Source organism: Lepidochelys kempii, chromosome 2 (genome assembly GCF_965140285.1).
Source record: "Lepidochelys kempii isolate rLepKem1 chromosome 2, rLepKem1.hap1, whole genome shotgun sequence".
Taxonomy (NCBI): Eukaryota; Metazoa; Chordata; order Testudines; family Cheloniidae; genus Lepidochelys; species Lepidochelys kempii.
In genome coordinates, this window is record NC_136381.1 from 110678504 (window position 1) to 110703454 (window position 24951).

The 24951-nt window shown below is 42.7% G+C and overlaps 1 non-coding gene across 3 annotated transcripts in view; it reads right to left on the reverse strand.

Annotated features, from left to right (window-relative positions):
* Window positions 1–24951, reverse strand: part of LOC140906961 (uncharacterized) — a 167685-nt gene that overhangs the window by 119830 nt on the left and 22904 nt on the right. For all 3 annotated transcript variants that reach the window (XR_013635347.1, XR_013635346.1, XR_012157315.2), the window contains 2 exons: window positions 16834–16962; window positions 7579–7674 (listed from right to left, as the gene is read on the reverse strand). This is a non-coding gene — a transcript (uncharacterized LOC140906961). The remainder of the gene's footprint in view (window positions 1–7578; window positions 7675–16833; window positions 16963–24951) is intronic.

The following is a 24951-nucleotide window of genomic DNA, read 5'->3' on the forward strand; positions in this document are numbered from 1 at the left end:
CTCCATGATAGGTACCTCCTTTATGTTCACAGGTATAGCTTTTCAAATCATTTTATCACTTTGCTAAACCCTTCAGTTCAGTATAGTAGGATGGCTGGTTATGCTCTTTTATTGTACTTTATCTTTTTTATTCATGCCTTTTTTCTATATATTCTTTACCACTTCACATTATTTCAAGTTGCTTTTACTGCTTTTTCCTGTTGTGGTGGTGGTGGTGTTTTTTGTCACAATGGTATATACCCTGAACTAATAATATCTTATTTGATTCCTTTCAGGTTAAGTATTTCTATGTTAGAAGCAATAAGCAATTAAAGACCTATGCTCTTCATCTTATGTCTCCATTCAAGTGCCTAATAAGACAAACAGAAGCCCGGCTATAATAAAGAATTTAAAGAGATTAAGCCCATCACATGCCCTGCTGAGTGCATTTCTTCCTATCAAGTATTTTACTTTAATTGAAAAACTTGTACCCTGTATCCATGTTTGACTCATCCTTTACAATTACTCTGTTCTTGTCAAACCTGAAAAGTGAGAGGGAAATTCTGGGTTTGTTTCCTGTTTTAAACACATTATTTCCACAGATCTTGATGTTCATTTGTTGCAATATTCTAGGGAAGGGAGAAAGTCAGGCCTTGTCTATACTACAGAGTTTTGTTGACAAAAGGCAGCTTTCATCGACAAAACAGTGGAGGTGTACACACAATAATGCTCCTTCCTCTGAAAAAATTCTCCTGCTTTGCTAACAAAGTAAAACCACCTTGACAAGAGGCGTAGAGCTTTTTGCAGCAAACTTAGGTCGACAAAATGTCAGTGTAGATACTGCGCTTGGTTGTAAATGGCCTCCAGGTGGTGTCCCACAATGTCCATCACGATGGCTCAGCCCTCCCCCTTTAAAGGGATTTTCTGAAATTCCACTTCCTGTTTGCTTGGTGTGGACTGCCCACATAGCATCTTCCCAGCTGACCATGGTGGCTCCATGCAGAAAACACTGTCCCGCTTGGAGCACACCTGAGTTGTTAGATCTGCTGGCTCTGTGGGAAGATGAGGCTGTGTAGTCCCAGCTCCGTTCCATCCATAGGAACTTTGTCGCCTACGGTCAGATTTCTTGTGGCATGTTGGATGATGTCTATGAATGGGACACACGTCAGTGCCATGCGAAGATAAAGTAGCTGAGACAGGTGTACCAGAAGGCAGGGGAGTCAAACCGCTGCTCTTTGGTGCTGTGCCAAAGACCTGCTGCTTCTATAAGGAGCTGAACGCCATCCTCAGCGGTGACCCCACCTCCACAGCCAAGCGCCCTGTGGATAATTCAGGGTGGCTGGAGACAGGAGACAGTGGAATCAACCCTGAGGACAAAGAGGTGGATAAGGAGGTTGAGTTGGAGAGGAGATGGGACAGGCAACAGGGTCATCTGGTACCGTGGTGAGTCAGGTTCTCTTCTCGACCCAGGAGGGTTCAAGCCAGTTCCAGCACTCCAACTCTGGCATGCATGATGCAGGAGAGGGGAGCCCAGATAAGTAATCTTTTTGAGTTGATGCTGGTTCATAAGTAGAGCTGTCCTTTGTTTTGTTATGGCTAGAATTGGGTTAAGGGATAGAAGTGTACAAGACTAGCTGTGCATTCCCCTGTGCAGCTATGCAGTGGGGCGGAATAGTGCGTTAATGTGCAGCAAGATTTCACGGGAATCCTCTGGAGAAATCTCTAAGAAACTTTCCTGGAGGTACTCACCAATCCTCTGCTGAAAGTTCCTTGGGAAAGCGGCTTTGTTCCTTCCCCCATTGTAGGAAACTTTCCCCCTCCAATTGGCAATCACTTGTGCAGGCACCAAAGCGGCACACAGGCAAACAAAATACGGACCCAGTCTGAAGCCACATGCATGCAGGGATGCGCCCTTGCATCCTTGCTTACCCTCAGGAGTGAGATATCAGCTTCAATGACACCTGTCTGTGGAAAATGGTGGCAGAATTTATAATTTTGCCCCGAGTTGTTTGCAGTGATCCCCTTAGAAAACCACCAAGACCCTTTCCCCCATCTTGAGTGCACCCCCGCCCAGAGCCAAACTCATGTTTAGGGAATTGGCTGAGCTGTGTGCTTGCCAATGGACAGTGAGAAAGAGGTGTATTTTACTATAATGATTCAATGCTGAGTGCACTAACGATCATGCATCTGTTTATTGTTTCTTGTGCTTCTGCAGATGTGACCTTCAGGGGAACCCCCTACACACCAGTGGAGTGCCTCCACCAGATAAGGAAGTGACTGAAGAGGAGCAAAGAAGACATGTTTCAAGAGGTGCTCCAATTCTCAGATGCCAAAAAACAAGAACACAGGGTGTGGGGATAGACTGTAAATGAAAATCATAAAATAGATAGGCAGAAGAGGAAGGAGTGAATTTTAGTGGGCCAGGAGCAGATGACAAAAGTGATGGAGGAGCAAACAGAGAGGTTGAAGTCTCTAATCGCACTGCAGGCAGAACACACGCATGCTCAGTCGCCCATGAAGCCTATACAGAACTGATTTTCATGCCCTCCCCAAACTCCTCCCACGCATTCCTTGCATCTTCCCAGCCTGTCGCAGTACCCCCATTCACTCCTCTCCTTTTCACAGCTTACAAAATGATACCTTAACTTACACACAGCTATGAGAGTCTCCTTCAGGAGATGGCCTTTTCCACCAAGCATTTTCTGTGTGTTGTTAATTTGTATTTAGTAACATACTCTCTAAAAAATAATCCATCTTCATTTGTCTCCTACACATGGTGGTTGCTGCTGGAGTTAATACACAATGGCAACTGGAACATTTGTTGACTACAAATCATAGTCGGGAAGCAGTCATCAAAATTTTCATGCAAGGCGGCAAGTTAGAGCATGGCAGAGTGCTGTATAGAAAGACACATTGCTGGAGCTCATTTTCAAAATAGTGCCTCAAAGCCTCCCTGATTCAAATACCCCCCCCCACACACACACACCCCATTGTGCCCGTCTAATAGCCCAGGTATCTGGCTGCTCAAAATCAGCCACCAGGCTATCTGACTCCACGCTCCACCTCAGGGAAAACTTTTCACACACATAATGGAACACACAGCAAACTTCTATGACCATGGGAATATTTTCCTCATTTAGGTCTAATGTGTCATAAAGGCAGCGCCAACGTGCTTTTCATCTGCCACAGGCACATTCTATGGTCATTCTGCACCTATTCAGCTTATTGTTGAAGTGCTCCTTGCTGCTGTCCAGGTTTCTCGTGTAGGGCTTCATGAGCCATGGGATAAAGGGATATACTGCAGCTCCCAGGATTACTATGGGCATTTCAACATCCCCCACTGGAATCTTCTGGTCTGGAAAGAAAGTCCCTGCTTTCTGTACAGGCCAGTGTTCCTGAAGATGCATGCATCTTGCACCTTCCCTGACCACCTCGTGTTCATGTCAGTGAAACGACCGCGGTGATCCACAAGCGCCTGCAAAAACATAGAGAAATAACCCCTTTCTATTGATGTACTTCTTCACAAAACAGTCCAGGGCCAAAATTGGGATATGCATGCCACCTATTGCCCCGCCACATGTAGGGAATCCCAATGCCGCAAAGCAATCCACTATTTCATGCACATTTCCAAGGGTCACAGTCCTTTGTAGTAGGAGGCAATTAATGGCCCTGCACACTTGCGTTAACGCAGCCCCAACAGTGGACTTCCCAACTCCAAACTGATTTGTGACTGAATGGTAACAGTCTGGAGTTGCCAGCTTCCATACAGTGATCGTCATGCACTTTTCCACCAAGAGGGCACCTCTCATTTTGGTGTCCTTGCACTGTAGTGCTGGGGCAAACTCCACACACACTCCCAGGAAGGTGGCTTTTCACATCTGAAAGTTCTGCAGCCAGACCTGCATAACAATGCGATCCCACCACTGAGTACTTGTTTCCCAAGCCCAATAGCGACAGTCCACTGTGTGCAGCTACTCCTTGAATGGCAAAAGTAATCTGGTGTTGTTTGTTTTCCTGGCACAGAGCAGGCCAGGCACCTCTGATTCCTGTTCAGCTTGGATGCTTGTGATATACTGCATGAATACATAGCAGCTGGTCATAACAGTGATCACAACAGCAGACAGCAGTGGAGGGTCCAACCTTTCACTCAGAGATGGCGGGCGCACAGTAAACAGGGGCCATTGAAAATGCTGTGAAATGCAGTCCATGGAATGATGGGACAGAAAAACCTGCATCATGGGATGTTGAGCCCTCAGGCATGATGCACTTTGATCCATTGCGCCTTCCCACAACACCTAGCTGCAAAAGGTGGCGACTAGCACAGTGGGATAGCTACCCACAGTTCACGGTTCTCACTACTGATGCTAGAGCACCGACCGTGGATGTGCTCTGCTGACAGAAGGAGCATTGTGTGAACATGCACAAGCAATGTAATTATAGCGATTTTTAATCGTCAGCGTCACTTGCTATAGTGTAGACAAGACATTCGTTTCTCACTAGTTATGTCCATGTAGCACAAAGAGCACAGACTTTTGAAGTGATGTGCAAAGCAAAAAGGTAGCCATGTTGTTGTGCCAAGTATCATGTACAAAGCAGGATGTGTAGGACTTTCAGTTGAGAAATAAGGTGTTTTAACTCACCTTTTAAAACACCTGTTTCTTCTCTGTGATATTATTATTAACTATTTGTATTCCTGTAGTGCGTAGAGGCCCCAGACAGAATCAAAACCACATTGTACTAGGTTTTGTACGACAACATTAGAAGCCATGGTCCCTGTCCTGAAGAGCCGGCAGTCTAAAAAAACCCAAGAAGGAATACCAGGGCAGAAAGGAGTAGAATGGATATCAGAATGATGCTAGGCACAGAACTTAATCATTCCTTTTTTTGTGGTAAGCAAATTGTCCCCAACTTCTGCTCAGCAAAAGTATTGGTAGTTTTAGTATAATTTCCTTCAACATTAACTGTTACCCCAGCTTAATTTATATATATATAAATTTTCAATGAGACTTCTGATATTTGTGATGTCTCAGTCTGGGATATTGCCACTGAACTGGGAAGTACCAAGAGGATTCCACAGAAGAATGTGAAAATAAATCAGTAAACATGTTTTCCAAAAGCCAGTACAAATTTATTTCTGTGCTGAGTACTCTCTCACACACAGAGTGGGGATATTCATAATAGAAATCTAGGTTTAACTTCAGTGTTGCTTTGTAGTTCATCTTTGACTGTCATCAGATGTCAACACAAGAATCATTTTTAAAGCTGAATCAGTACAAATGCTTCACAAGCAGAACATAAGCCCCACATTAGGCTCATTGGGAAGAAACCGTGATATCAATTGTGAAATTTTATGAAAGGGCAAGTCAGGATAATACTTACAAAGTTTACATGAAGTTGTCAAGGAAGTAAGCAAAAGGAAAGAGGGCTGATAACATTCTCTTCAGATGTGCTTTCTTAGCAAAACCTATGGGAGATGTCCTTAACATGTATTTACTTATTTGGCTTAAAATATTTATACTTTTTCACAAGCAATTTAGCAGCAGATGAGATTCCCTCCCTAACACTTGCACAAGTCAGGGAGGTTTTAGCTTTATTTCCAGATGACAGGCTTGGTCTGGCCCGGGGACAAGGCAGAAGTAATGCAATGTTGTTATTGTTACTAAATTGTCCCAAGGAAAGTTTGAGTAGGCTTGTCTTTAAAGCATTCATTTCTAATAACTTGGCAACAAATCTTATTCCTGTCTTTGACTGCCTGCTCCCCCTGCTTCCTCTCACCCTCACTTGTTACAGGCTCCCTGTTGATTTACAACAGAACTTTGACATTTGATCTGTTACTTAATAAGGGCTTAGGCCATTGCTTGTCTAAGAAAAGGGGGAATACAATTATGTGGACTAAAATGATATAGCTCTGTTAGAGTGGAGACAGCAGAAACGGATTTCAAAGTCCAAAGAGAAAAATGATACCGTCAGAAGGCTCTTTGTATTCCACTGGCATAAATCTCCTTTCTGTGGTTCCTTACACTAGTTCTAATTATTGGAAGCCCATATATCATATGAGCTTCAAATAATTAGAACTAAAGCAAAGAAATACAGAAGAGGTGAGGAAGAAAAGGAGGGCTCATCAAAATAATACAACAGGAGCACATGCTGCAGGTCATTCTGCTGATACTTCTGAAGCAGATAGCCTGTATTTAGTTATCTCTGTGTTGCTATATCTGCCCTACATAAATCCTATAGTTCAAATCCTTTAGCTTTATCATTTGTAGTACAATAGCACCCAAGTCCTTCAACAGTGAATCGAAAATGTGAAGTTTTTTTTTAAAAAAAAAAAACCAACCCACTCTCCAGGAAGGAAATCCAAAATGAAATAAATAATTCTCCCCATCAGACTTGTGATTACTCCCTGAGGCTCCAATTCAGAAAATCCCAATTCAGGGACTGTGCTTAACGTTAAGCATGGGTTTAAGCAGTGGTGTCGTGGTTTAAAAAAAAAAAAGTGGATAAACGAACCTAAACTCTATATTCTCCAAATGAGAAGTGGGTAAACTCCATTTATCCATGTTTGCCCTTGACTAGACTACTATGCTGAAGTCTCTCTGAAGTCAATGGGACTAAGTATGATCTTAAGTCAGGGGAGGGCAAACTACAGCCCACAGGCCGGATCCAGCCTGTCAGGGCTGTCAATCCGACCCGCGGGATTTCGAGCCCCATGGCGCAGCAGGGCTAAGGCAGTCTCCCTGCCTGCCCTGGCCCCTGCACCGCTCCCGGAACTGGCCAGCATCATCTGGCAGTGGCTCCTGGGGGTCGGGTGGGGCAGGCGGCTCCACCACATGCAGCCCTCGCCTGTGGGTACCACCCCCACAGCTCCCATTGGCTGCAGTTCCCCATTCCCAGCCAATGGGAGCTGCGGGGGATGGTGCCTCGAGGAGAGGGCAGTGCACAGAGCCCTCTTCTCCTCCCCCCCAGCCCCAGGGGCCACAGGGACATGGTGCCAGCCAGGCCAGGGCAGGGAGCCTGCCTTTTCCCCGCCATGCCACGGGGCTGGCAATCCCGCGGGCCAGATTAAAAGCCCTGACGGGACGGATATGGCCTGCAGGCTGTAGTTTTCCCTCCCCTACTGTAGACATTAGCCTAGGTAATCTATCTCCTTGTGAGGCACTAGTGAGGTCAACAGAAGAATTCGTTCACCAACCTTGCTTTGTTTATACAGGGGATTAGGTTGAGAGAGCTATGTCTCTCAGGGGGTGGATTTTTCACACCCCTGAGAGAGGTAGCTATGCTGATGTAAATTCCCAGTGTAGATCAACCCTCAGTGAAAACCTCTCCTTAATGTGCAGTAGCAGTAAGAAAGAACAAACAAACAAACAAAAACATTCAGTTGTGTAAGGAATGGGATGGTGAAAAATATAGAAAAATACTGTAGCTCTATTATATGAATTAATTATATGCCCTCATCTAGGATACTATGTTCAGTTTTGGTCTCCCTATCTGAGGGTCATAGCAGAGCCCCATGCTGTACATTTCATCTAGGCCCTCCCAGCACTTTGATCTCCCATTCCTAAGGTTCCCAGGCTCACTACTTTTCCCCCCATTTCTCACCCACTTAGACTTCTGCTTCCATCCCTCCGTCCTCAGCTTCTCCTCCACCCCGTTGAGCTCTCTTTTCTCCTTTCCATCCTAGCACCATGAAATGACCTGTGAGATAAAAATAATACTGTGTAATACTTCATATAATAGACACGTCTGGACAGGCTCTTGCAGGAGACACTGTGGTCTTGCATCTGTGGATTAAAAAGATCACATTTTATACAAAGTTTCTAATGACTAATTTCAACAGCAAGTCTTCACTTCTACACTCATAATTAAATGGCTAATGTTCCCCCTTAAACTACCTTGGTCCCAACAAAAGAAACAAAGGAAATCACAATTCTTCAGCTACAAACCAGCTCGTTAAAGCAAAGCAAAGAGTTGTGCAATTAACCCCACAAAACCTGAAATTTCACAGTGATGTCCAACACTCCTGGTTGACAAAGGCAGGCTTTAAATCGCACTTCTGTTTATTGGCACAGCAGTCTCAGTTAAAGTCAGGGTGTCACACCAGATTTAAGCCATAACTGTCTATTTCCTTGTTTTTGTGAGCTGAAAGTCGGCTCCTTATTGTGATTTAAATTGGTCCATTGGGTACTCTGGGATGCAAGTTCCATTAAGCTGTGAAACAAAGAATATGATTGCTTTCAAGCACAAATACCTGCATATTTCCCTATTATTGTAAGTAATTCAGCAAGAGCTTTCAATAATGTTTTATTAAATGTGCTATTGACATGTGCATTTTATAGCTTCCTTTGGAGTTCTCTCACAAGCTGGTGGCTTTTTTGCCCTTAAGTTGCAAATGGTAGCTGCATGTTCACTCAAGACTGTTTTCTGACAGGGTTCTCTTATTCTGCCTTTCTTGGATACACTTTTGCCTTGCATGTGTACCAGAAGTATTTGCCAGTTTTATGGAATTTTACAATGTAATTCCAGCAAGTCCAGCTAACAAAACAAAACATTTCTTAAAGTGAAGGTAGTGCTAGTGTAAGCCAGAGTTAACTTTATTTTTTTCCCCCCCAGGGAATTGAGGAGCAGGGACCTTCTAACACCACTCTTCTCCAAGTCCTTGATTCACCAAGGTTCTTAGCATGTGCCTAAATTCAAGCACAGGTAGTCTCATTTAAGTAAAGGTCACATAAAAAAAAAGGGTGTAATTAGGAGGTGTCCAGAGAGAGGGCATCTTCAGGCCCTGATTGATGAACATACCTATGCATGTGCCTCATTCTAGTGAAGTCAACGTGGGTATGTGTTCACTGCAGAGTCACCTTGAGTTATTTAGGGCAGGTCTACTCTATAAACTTACATTGGTATATCGATGTCGTTCAGGGATGTGATAAATCCACACCTCTGAGAGATGTAATTATACTAACCTAAGCCCGTATAGATAGTGCTATGTCGATGTGAGGGCTTCTCCTGTTGACTTAGCTACTGACTCTCACAGAGGTACATACCAGAGAGTACTTACGCCTTCCCGTGGCCGCAGGTAGTGTCTTTACTGAAGTGCTACAGAAACGCAGCTGCACCAGTGCAGCATTTCAATGTAGACCTGCCCTTACATTCAAGTTGCTCCTTTCAAGTTAGCCTAGCTCAAGTGAGAGGTCAACCTCAAATAACTCTCAAGTTACTTTGTTTACACTGGCGCTGCACTCACTCAGGAGTGGTGCTAAGACTCCTGGGGACACATCCCATGGTTCTTTGCACTGCAGTCAGCTGCGACACCCTATAAATTCTTTCCAGTATGTTTTGGAAGAACTTATCTGTCCTTTTTGGGTACACAGGAGGAATTGTGGGAAGGCATTGAAGGACTACTGGCACTTGAGTGATACTAGCCTTTGTCCACACTACAAAGTGGCTGTGTTAGCAGCTGAAAAATTGTGCTCACTTGAGTTGTAGCCTATAGCCCCTGATGGGACAGACAACTCGAGTTACAAGTATCACCACACTCAAGTGACAGGGACTCACTTATGTGAAGATGGGACTCGAGTTGGGGCAACACCCCAGTTATAACTCGAGTTAGTTTTGCAGTGAAGAAAAACCCTGAGATTGCCTCTCTAGATAAACTTCCCAGTCACTCTTACCTGGCCAGCAGTATCCCTGATGCTTTCTGTGGGCATCCCACTGGTGAGGCACTCTAAACAGCAAATGGATCCTCTTCAGATAGCTGGGGTAGCATAGAAATTTAGCAGTAGGATATACTCCCCAGTGCTTGTCTAAGTAATAAATTCCATGCATTAAGTGGGTTCTCTGAAGTAGCAGATGCTTCACAGGCAAAATGATATTTCGACACCCGTAATTCTGGCAAGAGATCTGACAGAACTGTAATGTAATTGCACTAAATGATATGGAACAAAATTTTAAATTTGATCACCTAGGTGAGGGTGCCTATTTACATATTTGAGTGCTCAGATTGGTATTTAGGTGCTTAAAATGGGCATTTGAGTGCCTAAATGCCTATTTGAGCATTCAAATTTAGAGTCGGGTGCCTTACTTTAGGCAATCAAGTCTGAAAACTGGACTGAAAAATGACACAGGTGTGTCTCATTTAGAATAGAGTTATTAGGAATATTTGTTACTTAACAAATTGCTTTACAATTGAAAACTAGGCAGTGACCAAGATTTTAAAGGTGGAAGACAACTGTGATGGTGCAGGAAGATTTTCTTGATAAGATAAGCCACTAGGTGACAATTTGCATAATAATACTGTGGATTGAATATTTGCATGCTGTGTTTTAATTTTCAGTCTTTGGAATGCCTAATATTTATCTGTACCTTTGGGCTGATGCCAGGAAGCCCATCATCCATAAAACTAAGTAGGGGGCTTCCTAAAGTGATCATCTGCTCTGAGGAGGCAGCTGGCCTTTGGCTAGATCTTATAAACATGAATGACAGAAGGAAGATGAAAGAGCAGAAAAGGGCAAAGAAAAAGAAAGACAGATACAGAAACAGAAGAAGAGACAGAAGCAGACTGGGAACGGGATAACAAGGGAAACTATGGCAGAGGTGAGAAGTAGTGAGTGAAAGCAATACTGCAAGTTGAGATGTAGACAGGTATAAAGAAGGGAGAGAAGCAACTGTGGGGTCTGTGGAGACAAAAATAGTGGCAAAAAGGGGGAAGTAGGGGCGGAGAAAGGAAGATAGCAGAGGAAAGATGGGTTAGATGAAATAGAGGAGAGTAGAAAGAAAAGAGGAGCAGCATCACTTGGGAGGAATAAGGAGCTAATTATCCCCTCATAAATTCATAGCAATATAAAATACCAATATTTCAGTCAACAAGATTGCCCCAAGTGTTTTCACAAGTAGAAGCCCTCAGAGATAAGAGAGAGAAGAAAACAGGAGAGGAAATAACATGACTGTGTGTTTGAGGTCTGGTTCGTTGTATTTCAAAGTTGATTTATTTATGTATCTAGACTTAAATGTAACATAAAACAATGCCTTTTCTGTGCACTAGGTATCCTTGCCATTGATGAAAGGATTTACTTCAGACAGAGAGGTAGATCGCTCTACATATGGCAAATGGCTCATTTATATTCCTTACATTATATTTATCTACAGCTGCTTAAGAAAACAAATCTCGCATGTTTGCTGGAATTTTCTCTATCATTTCTCAACATGTCTCTGTAAAACAGCTCTAAAGCCTACCTTTTCCCCACATTTTCCTTATTTATACCCCATCTGGGAATCAACCAAGAATCAAAGAGTTATCACAAAACGCCGTGTTGTGCAGTAGTTATTTGGGCCAATCGTTTTACTCATTCTCTGGATGACTAGTTGGTTCTAACAGAAACAACTAATCCCAGTTAATATTGGCGAGATGTTGTGTGATATTGCATGACAGCCATGCACAATGCTGCCGTAAGTGATATTGACGGTCTCAGGACGTTTCTGTTCATCTAGGAAGCTACCTAGCCAATTTTTCTATCACCGATAGTATTTAAATAGCGCCAATTGCTGTAGTATCCAAATACTGCGATACCACAGACTTCATTTAGCATAACATGCGTAAATGCACCTCAGTTTAATGCACATTTATGTTATGTCAAGAGTGTGGACAAAAGGGAGTGGATGTGTCACCCCAAAGAGGGAAATTGGAGATTCTCTCAATCCTCCAAAATAGTGAAGTAAATCTTTTAGACCTATACTCTCCAAAACCACAGGAACACTCTTGTGATAGGAAAAAAGCAATAAGGAATCTCTGTAGGTTTCAAATCATGCAGAGCCAGTCAGTCTATTCTCCATGAGATGGAGGTGTGGCAAGGTGAAGGGAAGAGGTAGAGGTTATGAAGCACCACTAATTGTAGAGCCTGAGGGCTTGGCTACACTTGCGAGTTAGAGTGCATTAAAGCAGCCCCGGGTACCCTAGCTCACTACCTGTCCACACTGGCAAGGCACGTAGAGCGCTCTGACCCCACGGCTAGAGCGCTCCTGGTACTCCACCTCGGCGAGAAGATTAATGCTTGTTGCGCGTTGGCTGAAACGCCCAGGCGTCAGTGTGAATGTAGTGTTGCATTACTGCGCTCTGATCAGCCTCCGGAAAGGTCCTATAATCCCCTTAAGTCAAGTGGCCACTCTTCTCATTCTTTTGGAATTGCTGCAGGAATGCGGCTATGCCCTTTGAAAGATCCGTTTCTGACAGCCGGCTGCTTACCTGCTCCGGGACAAAGCAACCATTAGCGTGGAATGTTGTGTGTGAGAGAGAGAGAGAGAGGCTGTGGGGGAAGGGGGTTTTCTGCTATTGTCTGAACTTACAAGACAGCATGCTGACATGCTCTCAGCCCCCCCAAAACGCACTCTCTCTCCCCCCACATACACACAACACACTCCCTGTCACACTCCACCCCACCCCACCCCACCTCATTTGAAAAGCATGTTGCAGCCACTTGCATGCTGGATAGCTACCACAATGTACTGCTCTCTGTGGCCATTGCAAGAGCTGCTGATGTGGCCACGCCAGTGTGCTTGAAGCTGTCAGTGTGGACAGACTGCATCGCTTTCCCTACTGCGCTCTACAAAGGCTGGTTTAACTCAAAGTGCTCTACATCTGCAAGTGTAGCCATGCCCTGAGTAGCTACAGCACTTTTGCTCCCAACTCTGTGGCGTTTCTGTGTAGCCATGAGGGGGGACAGACATAGTTACCATTAGCAGCATTCACTTCCTCACTTTTTAGTAGGTTCAGTCAGTCAGTCAAAAGGGGAGCAAACCAGGAAAAACGGCTGTTCCCTGCCTCTTCCTCTCTTTTCCACCTTCTCCCAGAATCATGGAGCTCCAAATCATATAGTAAGTGCATGAAGGGACCAACAGATTGTCAGAGAGGAGTGAACATGTCACACCTTGGCTCTGCTTCTCCCTTCTTTCCAAACAGTCAGCGGCCTTTCTGCCCTGGTTTACTCTCTTTTGATGTCGTCCAGGCCTCATGTATGGAGAGAGGCCTAGCTTAAGCATTCAATAGGAGACAATGGCCAGAGAGATACTGTAGGTACACCACATCGATTACTACTGATTAATGACAGAAGCAGTGCTGTCAATTCTCACGATTTTGTCATGACTCTCGTGATAATTATTGTTTTCCTTAAAGCCCCAGCTCCTGGAGTCAGGTGGATATGTGATGATCTCAGCCTTCATTCTTCAAGAAAAAATAAGTTTCTAGCCCTCATGGCTCTGGAGAAATGTGAACCCAGTGCACCCTAAAGGCTCAAAAAGCCGAAGGCAAATAAAAAGAATGCCTAATTATTATTTTTACATCATCTCATGATTTCTGGTGAGCCTGACTCATGATTTTTGAGCATCTGGGGTGGGCAATACTGTAGAAGTGACCACCCAAAGGGCAGGATGATACGTTAGCCTTTACCTGCCGGCTGAGCTCCTGCAGCTCCTCAGAACATCCAATTCCCTAGACTATACGTCAGGGACGCGCAATGGTACCAGACACAATGAGCTCCAGCAGCAGTACTTCCAGGAGTATTTATGCGAACATCAGCATATGGCAGATATGCAATACCTCAGTGGTGTCTCAGGCTAACAGATACCTCCTGGGCGCAAGCATTCCTCGAATTTTAGCCCATCCATACCACCACAGTCAACATAGTGCCAGCATTTCCTTTGTAATGGTCCCTGTTTGCAGGAATGAAAAAAGTTATGAAAAAAGAAATCTCACTTGGCTGAAATGTGGAATACAGCAAAGTCACAGCAACAGAATGGACATTGTTACAAAAATTGGTTTGGTCATGTTTTTAAAGGTACGCAATGGAAGTCAGTTTACAGAGTCCATATGTGCCTGTAGAGCTCAAACCACATTTGATTTAAACACCTACATCTGACAATAATAGTCCATAATATAAAGGATAATACAATTTTTGTGCACCATGATCAAAATGTACTCAAAAACATAACCAAGTGTGCACACAGTTTTCACATGTGGGTACTTAAAGTTCGGTGAAATTGATTTAGCAAGTAGACTTGTAAATGGGCCCTGAAGCACCTGAATATCCACTTACACATCTAAACATGATTTTAGGAATCCAACTCTGGGCTCCCAGCTTTGAAAATTGATCTTTCCCACTTAGTTGAGAACTAGAAAGCAATGTGTTAATGCATTCACCTTTCTATTCTAAAGATCTGTGTTGAATTCTGACCTCGGTCACACACAGAAAGATGAACGGCCTTATCCTACTTTCTTCTGGCCAAAAACCTCACACAAAATCACTATTCATTTTAGAACAACTGGAAGCTTTCACAAGAGAGAGATCTACAACCATCAGAAGGGAGTTGCAGGCCAGGAATGAGGTGCATTGACAGAGCTGTGCAGGGGAAGCATGCATAAACCCTGACACCAACCAGTACTATTAGTCTTTCACTTTCATCAGCTCTCAAATTTGCACAAAAATAATAGAAATTAGTGGCTAATGGAAAGACAAATCAGGCCCATCCAATTAAACTCCCATGTAAAATCTCCACCAGAAAATTGTGAAATATTGGAGTAATTTTTTCACTGAATCAAGACTAACACTTATATCTTTATATTAATTGTCTCCTGCATCCTCGGGTCCTTCTATGAAAAGCACTTTATAAATGTAAATTTGATTGATGGACTGATACATTTATATTGATGAGAACTTAGCAGGAGCTAAGCAGGTTAGTGTTAGTTTACACTACAGTTTTTGTCAATAATAATCAGTAAGAGGAGGGATTAATCAGGAACAGGCAAATAGCTACATCCTTATGATCTAAACATATCAATGCTGTCCACTAACCCAGACAACGTGGAAAACATACTTTCAGACCCACAGCTGTAATGTTTTTTCAAGTCCACAGTTAGAATTTTGGTGATGTGTCCTGTGCACCCATCCTTCACCTAGGATTTGCCACGCACATCTTTAACTAAAGCAGCATACATGGCAATTAAGGTATTAGTTTATAGGTGGACAATGGAACTATAAAATTTGCTCTGACCTTGGTGATTTGAATAAAAAAAACTGGCGATGTGCAACAACAGCCCCTGATATTGCATAACAGCAGAGCTTTTCTCATACCAGGGATGAACAACAGACTTTCTTACAATAGACACAAAGTAAAATCAGAGAGCAAATCGTAAGGAATCAGGGCAGATCTACACTGCTGATATGACAGCAGTACAGCCACGGCACTGCAGATGTGCCATTGTAGCCCCATAGTGCAAACACTAGCTAGAGTGATAGAAGGGGGTTTTCTATCATTGTAGTTAATCTACCCCCTTGAGGGAGGCAGCTAGGTCGATAAAATAATTCTTCAGTCAACCTAGTTGTGTCTCTCCCGGAGCTTAGGTTATCTTAACTACATCTCTCAGGGGTGTGAACAGTTTCATTTATTTCACACCCTAACCACAATGATCAGGGCTTTTGGGATGACAAGGATCACAGTGGCTGGATCTACCCTAAACTTTGCTGGGAAGCCTTCCACAAGGCATGGCCACTAATGCTGCTCCACTGGTGATACCAACCTTAGGAGCATAGTGTCAGCAAGCGTACGGACGTTTTCACCACCTCGTTGTCTAGTCTTGCTTAGAACAACTATAAAGAACATGGCAAGAATTAGATTTGTAGTTGCCAGAATCCTGCCTATTATTAAATATTTATATTGTGGTTGCTTGTAGAAATACTAGTGCTCCCAATTGTGGCTACCACTAGTAGCATTGCAACAGTTGGCGAGCTCTCAAATAAGCCTAGTCTAGGCAAAGTTATTGGAGCATTGTAAATTACAATCCAGTTTTCAGGCAGTTCAGTCTCCTCAGCACAGATGTTTATCCATCCAAGACATTTATTTTCAAAATTAATTTGGGGCCTAATTCTACACCTGACTTCAGTCAGTGGCAGAAATGCCATTAGCTTAAGTGGCAAGGTAAGACTTTGATCTCTGCAGGCCTCTCACCATGGAGATTTAATTGAGTTCTTGCCGTCTGAAACCAGCAGACTGATTCCTAAACTAAGCCCCCCTCCAAAGACAGGACATTAACTTTCTGCTTTGGTTTAGCCAGTTTCTTTTAGTTGCAAGGAAATAGTACAACCACGGTACCAGCATTGCAAAGAGAACTGTGGGTTCATTTTGTGATGCTTCCTGACTGAGTTGCTACGCTCACCAGCAGCTTCTGAGCAAAAGGCAAAAATGGCTATGCCCCGTCTTCTCTAGTGCTCCCACAGTTTCTACCACCGACCGAGATGGACCGGAGGTAGTGAAATGAAGGCAAAGTTAAAAATAATTCTAGTGCAGATACAGCCTAAGTGACCTTAGCAAGCACTGTCTGTGACTAGATCATCCTTGTACAGTTGTAGCTGTTTTGAACTGCTATATGCTGTCACAGCAGACATAATTTTCCAGCAACGCTCCTGCTAAATGAGTGTCTACGTACTACATTAGCATTCCCAGATGCCCTGCCTTAGCTTAAGACGCCTGGGGGTAAAAAGACAAGCAGCTCTGGGATGCTCTTATGTTTCCGAGAACCACAGTGCAAATCACCATAATTGTTTGTTAGATGAACAATGATCACTCTAACCTCCTAATTAACATTGTTAAAATTTGTTAACAAAGGAAATTTAGCAATATCTTAATTAGGAAGGATTTCTAATTTGTGATGTAGAGTATGTTAGACAAACAAGGCACCATTCTCCCTTTGTTTTTCAGCTCTGCAGCAGGAGAGATTACATGATATGACACAACATATTCTGCATTTGCCATTTATCATTCTATATCCTTTACACACTTGTGCTGTATAATTAGCGCCTTGGCTAATTTTACCTGTTATTGTTTGCCCTGTAATTTGGAGAGAAAAGGCAGTGTTGATGCTACGTGATTTAGTCTGGGGCAACCAGCTGGCTCTTTGCCACAGGACTGCTGCATACATGTGACTGCGATGAAGTACGTTCACTGCAAAATAAAGAGAAACATTCAGTAGCTTAAAGTAGTTAATTATATACTATGATATTAGCAGCTTTCTTCAATTTTTTTTTCTAAATACAATACGTGGGCATGTAACCCTTACAGGGCTCTGTTCTACTTCAAAGCCATTGTACATCACTAGAAAAAAAACTACCCTCCCATTATCTATTACTTAATTATTAAAAAGTGTCTACTCTGTTTTTATAAATTATCTATGCGTCAGAGTTGTTGGCATATGAGAGAGACAGACAGACAAACAGATAGACTTGGGAAGGCTACAAAGCCAATTATTCTGAACTGGAGAAAAAAAATCAAGAGTCTAAAGGGACCTAAAATATATGGTCTACAAGACAGTCATTTAAAAAAACTGTTATTGAGATTTTCATTACGAACGGTCTTTCAAAGTGTAACAGTGAAATCAGCGCACTCGTCATTGTTGGCATTCTGCCTGGTGGAAGATTCCAAGCAATTTACACAGCCTTTGAATAGAGCATATTTATGTCATATTGCAAAAGCATGTTTACTAGACAGTAACATGAGATACTGACTACAAAGAACTGTACTGACCTAATTGTTTTGGTGGAACTGACCTCTGTGCAATGATGGTTCCACACCAGGTCACATGCCTTGGTTGTAATGGAATATGCCATACTCCAGTTTAGGCTCTGCTTATTTATGTATATGACTTTAAAGATTACCTGCTTTGGTCCAGTCAGCATAAAACTGGTCAAGGATCACATTCTAAGTCTTATATTGAGATTGCCCTACTCTGGATGATGAATGACCTGCTCCTTTCCTCTGATTACAGGACCTCACAGACCTTTTCATCATACCACCACATTGGGGCAGCTTTTAGTGCTGATCATTTTATTATTCTATATAGAATCCCAAGGAAGAAGCCAGTGTCTTTTAAATACTCGCTTCTGTTTCTTTGAATGTTATTTCTAACCTTTCCTTTTTCATTTTTGGGGGGAGGCTTCAAATCCCCTCCCTTTCGACCCTATCTGAACTAACTCAGTTTTGACTCTCTTTTCTTCTCCATTTATCTTCTTCTTCCAAGATGCCTCACTGTTTGACTTCAGTCACGAATGCTGCTGCTATGTAGATGTCACCAAGTGCTACATCTCTCTCTGTCTCATTCTGTGTACAATATCTCCTTTCCTGGACTATTGCCAGGGACTGGAGAATAAGCTAATATTCATATTTGGATGATATTCATATTCAAGGTCATGAAGTCAAACCCCTCTCCCCCAAATTGCATATAGCAACATTTTTGTCCCTTCCTGTAATTCACCAGAGAAATCACCCCGACTGGGGTGGTGTGTGTGTGTGTGTGTGTGTGTGAGAGAGAGACTGACTACCCCTCTCAGTTTCCCTGCATGGACACTCCCTTCCACATTCACCTTCATGAGGGGGTTGGCAAGATAGGTTTTGACTCTTCACAAAACCTCAAGAAAGTTCTTTAGAGAAACAGATGGCCTGACATTTACTCCCCTCCCGTACTGCCATGCACACCCTTATAACAGTGTGACTGAATACTCCTGGCTGGGAAGCCTATAGTCTTTAACTCAACCTACTAATTCACATGAAAACTATACACTGCTTTGTCTTCACAATGATTTTACCAGCAGTTAGTTAAAATAGCTGGCTGTGGTTTTAAGAATATAGCCATTATTTGTGCTTTTTGATAAGTCATCTTTTTCATTCACTGACTCCTTTGTACTTTTTTAGCTATATCTATAGCTATCTATCTATCTCTTCATAGTGCAGAACACTTCAAAGTCTTGATAAACTGACCAAAAAAAGAAAAAAAAACGGTGTGTTAGCAATCCTGCTGGAAAGCGCTAGTGGAGACAAAACACCTGTCATTTTATCATGAGGTGAAGGTCAACACTATGCTCCTGACCATGGTTGACCTTCTCTGTTTACCTCACAGTGTATCTCTACTAGGATTCTACAGTGGTTTAGTTAGTGATAGTGTTAGTTAAGCTGTGGTCAACCCTCACATCTTTTTTTGCAGTGAAGACATAGCCAAAGACATGAAAGGTGACTTACGAAGAGTTTTTCAAAAAGACCATGCAAATAAATTTAGAAATAAGTGCTGAATGATTCATGTAACCTAGGTCTGAGCAGCAAACTAATAACTTAAAACTTTTCATTGTGTTTAGTTTTTCAGGCCCTGCGAAGCCCAAATTTTCTTGGGGGACAGTCAGAGACCGTGGAACAAACTCCTGCAGGATCTAAGAAAACTGCAACCACCACCACCTGTGTTTCAAGTGCAAAGCACATGCATTTGACTCTGTCTTTGCTAACAGACGTAACACAGTATACATCTAATATATTTATTTTACAAAAATCTCACAGATTCCCCAGGTAGCAGCAGAAGGCAAAAAGAAAGAACTATGTGTGATGGATGTTAGTCACACTATTTAAGAGAGTTCTGGAAGCTGCTCAGATCCCACAGAGGCGAGGGCTGAAGAAGAACCTAAATAGAAAAATCTCACCTCTCAATGTGTTTTTGTATTTTTTTTAATATAAAATAATAATACTTTAAACACTTTACAAAATACCATCTTTGGAGGAAAATACCAGAATCCTTCAGACCCGTTCCATCAACCAGCAGGGTTATGTAGTGGGTGAAACTGTCCTGGTATCATGGCTAATGGGGAGCTACATGAGTGTTCTAGAAATTGGGCTAAAGAAATTGGGTTCTCACATTGGGTTAAAGATTTCACAGAACCTGAAGAAGAAAGTAAAAGATTTAAACTTTTCATTTGAAGCCAGATCCAAAGCCCAATGAAGTCAGTGGAAAGACTCACATTGACTTCAGTGAGTTTTCAGTGAGGCCCTTGCTAAATGCCACTTACACTTAGGCCTGGTCTACCCTGGGGGGGAGGAGGGGGTGGGAATCGATCTAAGATACGCAACTTCAGATGCGAGAATAGCGTAGCTGAAGCCGACGTATCTTAGATCGACTTAGAATCACTTACTTCGCATCCTCGCAGCGCGGGATCGACGGCCGCCGCTCCCCCGTCGGCTCCACTTCTGCCTCTCACTCTGGTGGAGTTCCAGAGTCGACAGCAGAGCGATCAGGGATCGATTTATCATGTCTACACTAGACGTGATAAATCAATCCCTGATAGATCGATCACTACCCGCCAATCCCGCGGGTAGTGTAGACCTGGCCTTAGATTGTATGCAGTGTAGCTGTAGCTATGTCAGTCCCAGGACCTATCAGTCCTCATCCTCAAAGGAAACCTGCACACTTGCAAAAGACAAAACCTGGAAGCTTACATTCATAACTCTGCTAGACACTAAAAATCATGGACTGAACAGACACTGGATTTATGGTTTATTACAACAATCTGTAATCCACTAACCCTCTCTTTTTGTCCTATGACTGCAGAGGTGTAAAGGGGCCACTCTACCTTGAATGTTCCCTTACAGTATGTGCTAACTGTTTATGCTAACCAATTTGTTCCACCTTGCATTTTGCTGTGAGGCTGTGAGTTCCTGTCCCAGACCTGACGAAGAGCTGTGTGGCTTGAAGGTTGGTCTCTCTCACCCACAGAAGTTGGTCCAATAAAAGATATTACCTCACCATCTTGTCACTCATACTTGAGGCACAGGGCACTTATTTCTAATGCTATGCTGGATTTCATTAAATTTCCTTTAACACAGACCTCAACTCCATAGCAGTTTCCAAGCCTAGAAATCTTCAGTTATCCAGGACCCTGGATGTTCTTTTTCCTTCCTCTTCTTCCATGTCTATAAGGCTACCTTTGTGACATGGAAGTTACTAGAAATTCGACATGTCACTAGCCTTCCTTTGATCCATAGTCATGTTGATGTAGACTTGGGAGTTAGACAAGTATGAGTTTGAGCCCTTTCAGCTCTTTCATTATAGCTTCCTTTTCTGCTTCAAGTAGACTCCTTCCTTCAAGGTGTTGTTGGAAACCCATGTTAGGTTAGGAATTACCTTACTTGTCCCTATTGATGTGCTCCACTGTTCACATTTATTACAATCTTATCAAAGTCATCCCCTTGGTGCAGAGCTGTGTTGAGTTGTTGAGCTTCTCAGTTGGAAGCTTTCCCAAAATCTTTCCTCTTATTTTGGATTGTTCTGAAAATGGCAGCCCTAAATACCAGTATTTTAGCCTGGTCTCTGATATAACCACTACCTTTGTATTTATAAATTTGGTCTTTATTCTCTTGTAACCAAATAAAGATTTTTTTATCTTCGCTATCCAATTCAACTTTGTATCTCATTCACAATAACGCACCTGATTTTCAAAGTTCTCCTTTGATTCACTTTATCTTGCCTATTGTATCAGTTATACACCTCTGATTATGGCCACCTCCTCATGGCTCTTCTCAAATGGGGCAGTCACTCTTTCAGTTCATCTATAGTTTCTGGGATCCCTCCTTCTAAGTTATTGTCTCTCTGCTTTTATTTAAATCAGACCTTAAAACTTTCCTTTTCTCACTATCATTTTGATTTTTCTCTGAAGTGTTTGGTGCACAGGTTCTCAAGCTCTCTTCACATCTAACTAGCCTTTGTTTCTTGCTAGGACTCCAGTCTCACCATCTTCTGAAGTCACATACCATTCTCTTTTCGAGTCACTGCAAGAAACTATGGCTGGATTGGGGAGAGGTGCGTAACTTGGAGTACTGGTTTCGGGGTGGGTTCTGCTAGATGGGGCTGGTGCTAAGGTAGGGGACGCTGGGGTGAGTGAAGGCTGCAATGTTGGTGGAAGGCAAGGCTTGGTGAGAGAAGACTGATGCTGTGGGAGGGTTTGGTACTATTGGCTTGGGTTGCTGAAGGTGCTGGCTAATTTGGTGAGGGATAGAAGTGGGTGAGATGTTAAGTTTGAGAACTCCTGCTCTAGATGAAAAACACCCTACACTATAAGAATTAATGGGTTTGCATGATGTAAATTGCATTTCATCTAGATCTGTCAAGCTCTGCAAGCCAGTCTGTGCTCTGGTTCCCAGGAAGGCCTGGAAACTCTATTGCAATGGACACTTGGGGCTTGTCTACACTGGCACTTCACAGCGCTGCAACTTTCTCGCTCAGCCGTGTGAAAAAACACTCCCCCCCCCCCCAAGTGCAGCAAGTTTCAGCGCTGTAACGCGCCAGTGTAGACAGTGCCCCAGCGCTGGGAGCTGCGCCCCTCGTGGAGCTGGGTTTTTTGGAGCGCTGGGAGAGCTCTCTCCCACCGCTCTGCCGCGACCACACGAGCCATGTTAAATCACTGCCGCAGCAACGCTTTAGCATTGCCAGCGTAGACTAGCCCTTTGTGCGGCACTCTAGTTACAGTTCTGACGGAGCAAAAAATCCAGAGGAGGAGGATGAAACAAAGACTGTCAGCAAAGACAAGGAATCCATGGCAAAAGTGAAAGGATAGTCCTTCCTCCTGTTGACCTGAGGGTAACGTATTTCTCTGAAACAAAGAACAAGCTCTTTCCAGTTCACCAGCGGTCTCAGCTGCCCTTTCTCTTCTGCAGAGGGATAGAGTTGTGTGCATATATGCAATAAGCTACCATCTTTCAGTGTTTAGGGCATGATTCAGCTCCCACTGAAGTAAATGGAAGCTGCCCCGACCAGCTTTTATGCAGATCAAGTTTAATCAACTGAAACGGATTGCTAAGTGATGGGAAGAAATGAGCCGTGAAAGATGTCAGTCCATGAGGTTTGGGGAAATATTTACATCTACACGAACCCTCGAGAGCACTTCCAAAAATAAGCATTTTCTGATGATGCAGCGACTTTTTCATGAGGAGTAATTTGTAGGTGTTGTTTCAGGGGGGGGAAAAAACCCAACACCACAAATGCAGAAGAAATATTCCTTAGAAAAATAATACATACCCAGCAGTTTACATGTTGAAAAGGTTTGACTGTAAATCCCATTTTTGACATTCATCCCAGAGCTACTTTAAAGGCAACACACAGACTCAAGAGGGAGACAGTAAATGCTAAATCATAATTACCTCGTAAAAGGGGAGTCTGTTTCTCTGACGGCCTGAGATCTGGATTTGTTGCTCAAAAATGTCATAAATCTATAGGGTTCTCTCGTTTTATTTAAAGCCAATTAGTGTTTGTACTTTAAAACCAAATTAAACCAAGAAAAAACCCTTCCAAAGTTTGTCTTTAGTATAGTTATGAAACATTGATTTCTCTGCTCTCATTAAAGAACTGTTCATTATTAGAGGACAGCATGTACTGTGAAGGCAAAAGTCTTACATTAACAGTGAACTATAGAAAATCTCTCCCATTTGGCAGCTTTTGCATTAACATTTCTCCAGCAACGGGATTTCTTTTTAATGCTATCAGTGCTCCACGCATTACTGTACAGAAAAAGAAAATATTTTTCAACACCATCTCGAATTGGTTTTAATATCCCACAGGGTGACATCTGACACTGCACTGAGAGGAGTAACACCTCTCTGGGTAGTCTTTCCAACAGAGCCTGAAAATGAGCAGTCTGTGCCATTAATATGGCCTGTGTAATTAGCAGGAACAATATGACTGACAAAAAAACCCCACAACATTTCCTGAAGCTATTCTGCAACTAAAAGTTACTGTAACCGTTGCAGTCAGCAAAAGGTACATGTGACTTGTGTCCCCAGACCCATAGTCCTGGGTCTGTGGGCTCTGTGTACTTGATGCAAAGTGCATGGAAAACGGGTCACAGATTTGAAACGAAGTTTGACAGCATCAAAGGCATAACAGAGACACAAAGCGGGTGAGGTAATATCCTTTTCTGGACCAAGCTTTTGAGCTACACCAAGCTCTTCTTCAGGTCTGGGGCCAACATGGCTACAACATTGTAAACATCAAACATCTGTCTGCCTCAGACACTGTTTCTGATTAAAGCTGGCTATCCAATTATAAAGGAGATTTAAAAAATACTATTTATGTTAAATAGAGGCTTCCCAATGATATTACAATTAAGGTTACAATGAATTTTATAATTTTCCATATACATGGGCTGCATGGAAACACTTTGGAAGTTCCATGGGCGCAAGGATGAGAAGAAAAATTTCCTCATATGGCTAAAAGGCACGAAAATCACATGGGTGCTCAACTTAACACCACTTAGACAGCTAAGTTCTGGGAGCACAAGGAAACATTTCTAGAGGATGCGCATCCACCTATCTTTATGCATCAAAGTGGCCTTAAGTCATTTGTCTAGGTATCTAAATGCCATTTTAGATGTCCAAACGCCTTTTAAAATCTGTCAAATACACACATAGTAGAGCAAGTAAAAAGTACATATTCCAAAATATTTTTCAAGGAAAAATGGCTTTTTTGAATGAAAATCAAAAACTGGAAAAAAAATTTGTTTTTTAAATTAAAAAAGCAAATTCTAGGACAAAATGAAAACATTTTGTTACTTTCTATGTTCATGTAAAGTACTTACCATTTTCTGACCAGCTCCAACACACACACACACTTGATATATTTGTCCTGCTTGAACCGAGGTGACCGCTGTCCTTTAAGTCAGTTAACTTTATTCGTGAATTTAAAATTTTAATGAGAAAGTCTGGGGACACAAGTCACTTTGTATTCAAAATGCAGCCAATTTTTGCTGCTGAAATAGCTGAACTTTCCATTGTAAGGCATAAGTGGAAAGTTCATGAAAAAGGAATTCTGCCAGATTAATTGTCCTTTATTAGAACAATACCCCTAGATGCACATAAACACCTGTGGAAACAAAAAGGAGTGCCAGGAATTAAGATGGAGGGCTGACATGGGAATGCGTGCAAAGTTTATGTGGACATATCTAGCCTACGACAGGATTTCTTGGCAACACCACAGTGAGGTCATTATCCAGTGTTGAAAGCAATCAGATTCTGATGCTGAGTGGCAGCACGTGATGAGGTGTATGTGAATGCTGCCTGGTCTAATCTGCTAGGAACAAAGGGAATAGGCACACTCTACTCTGAATCAGGCAGTGCAAGGACTTGAACATG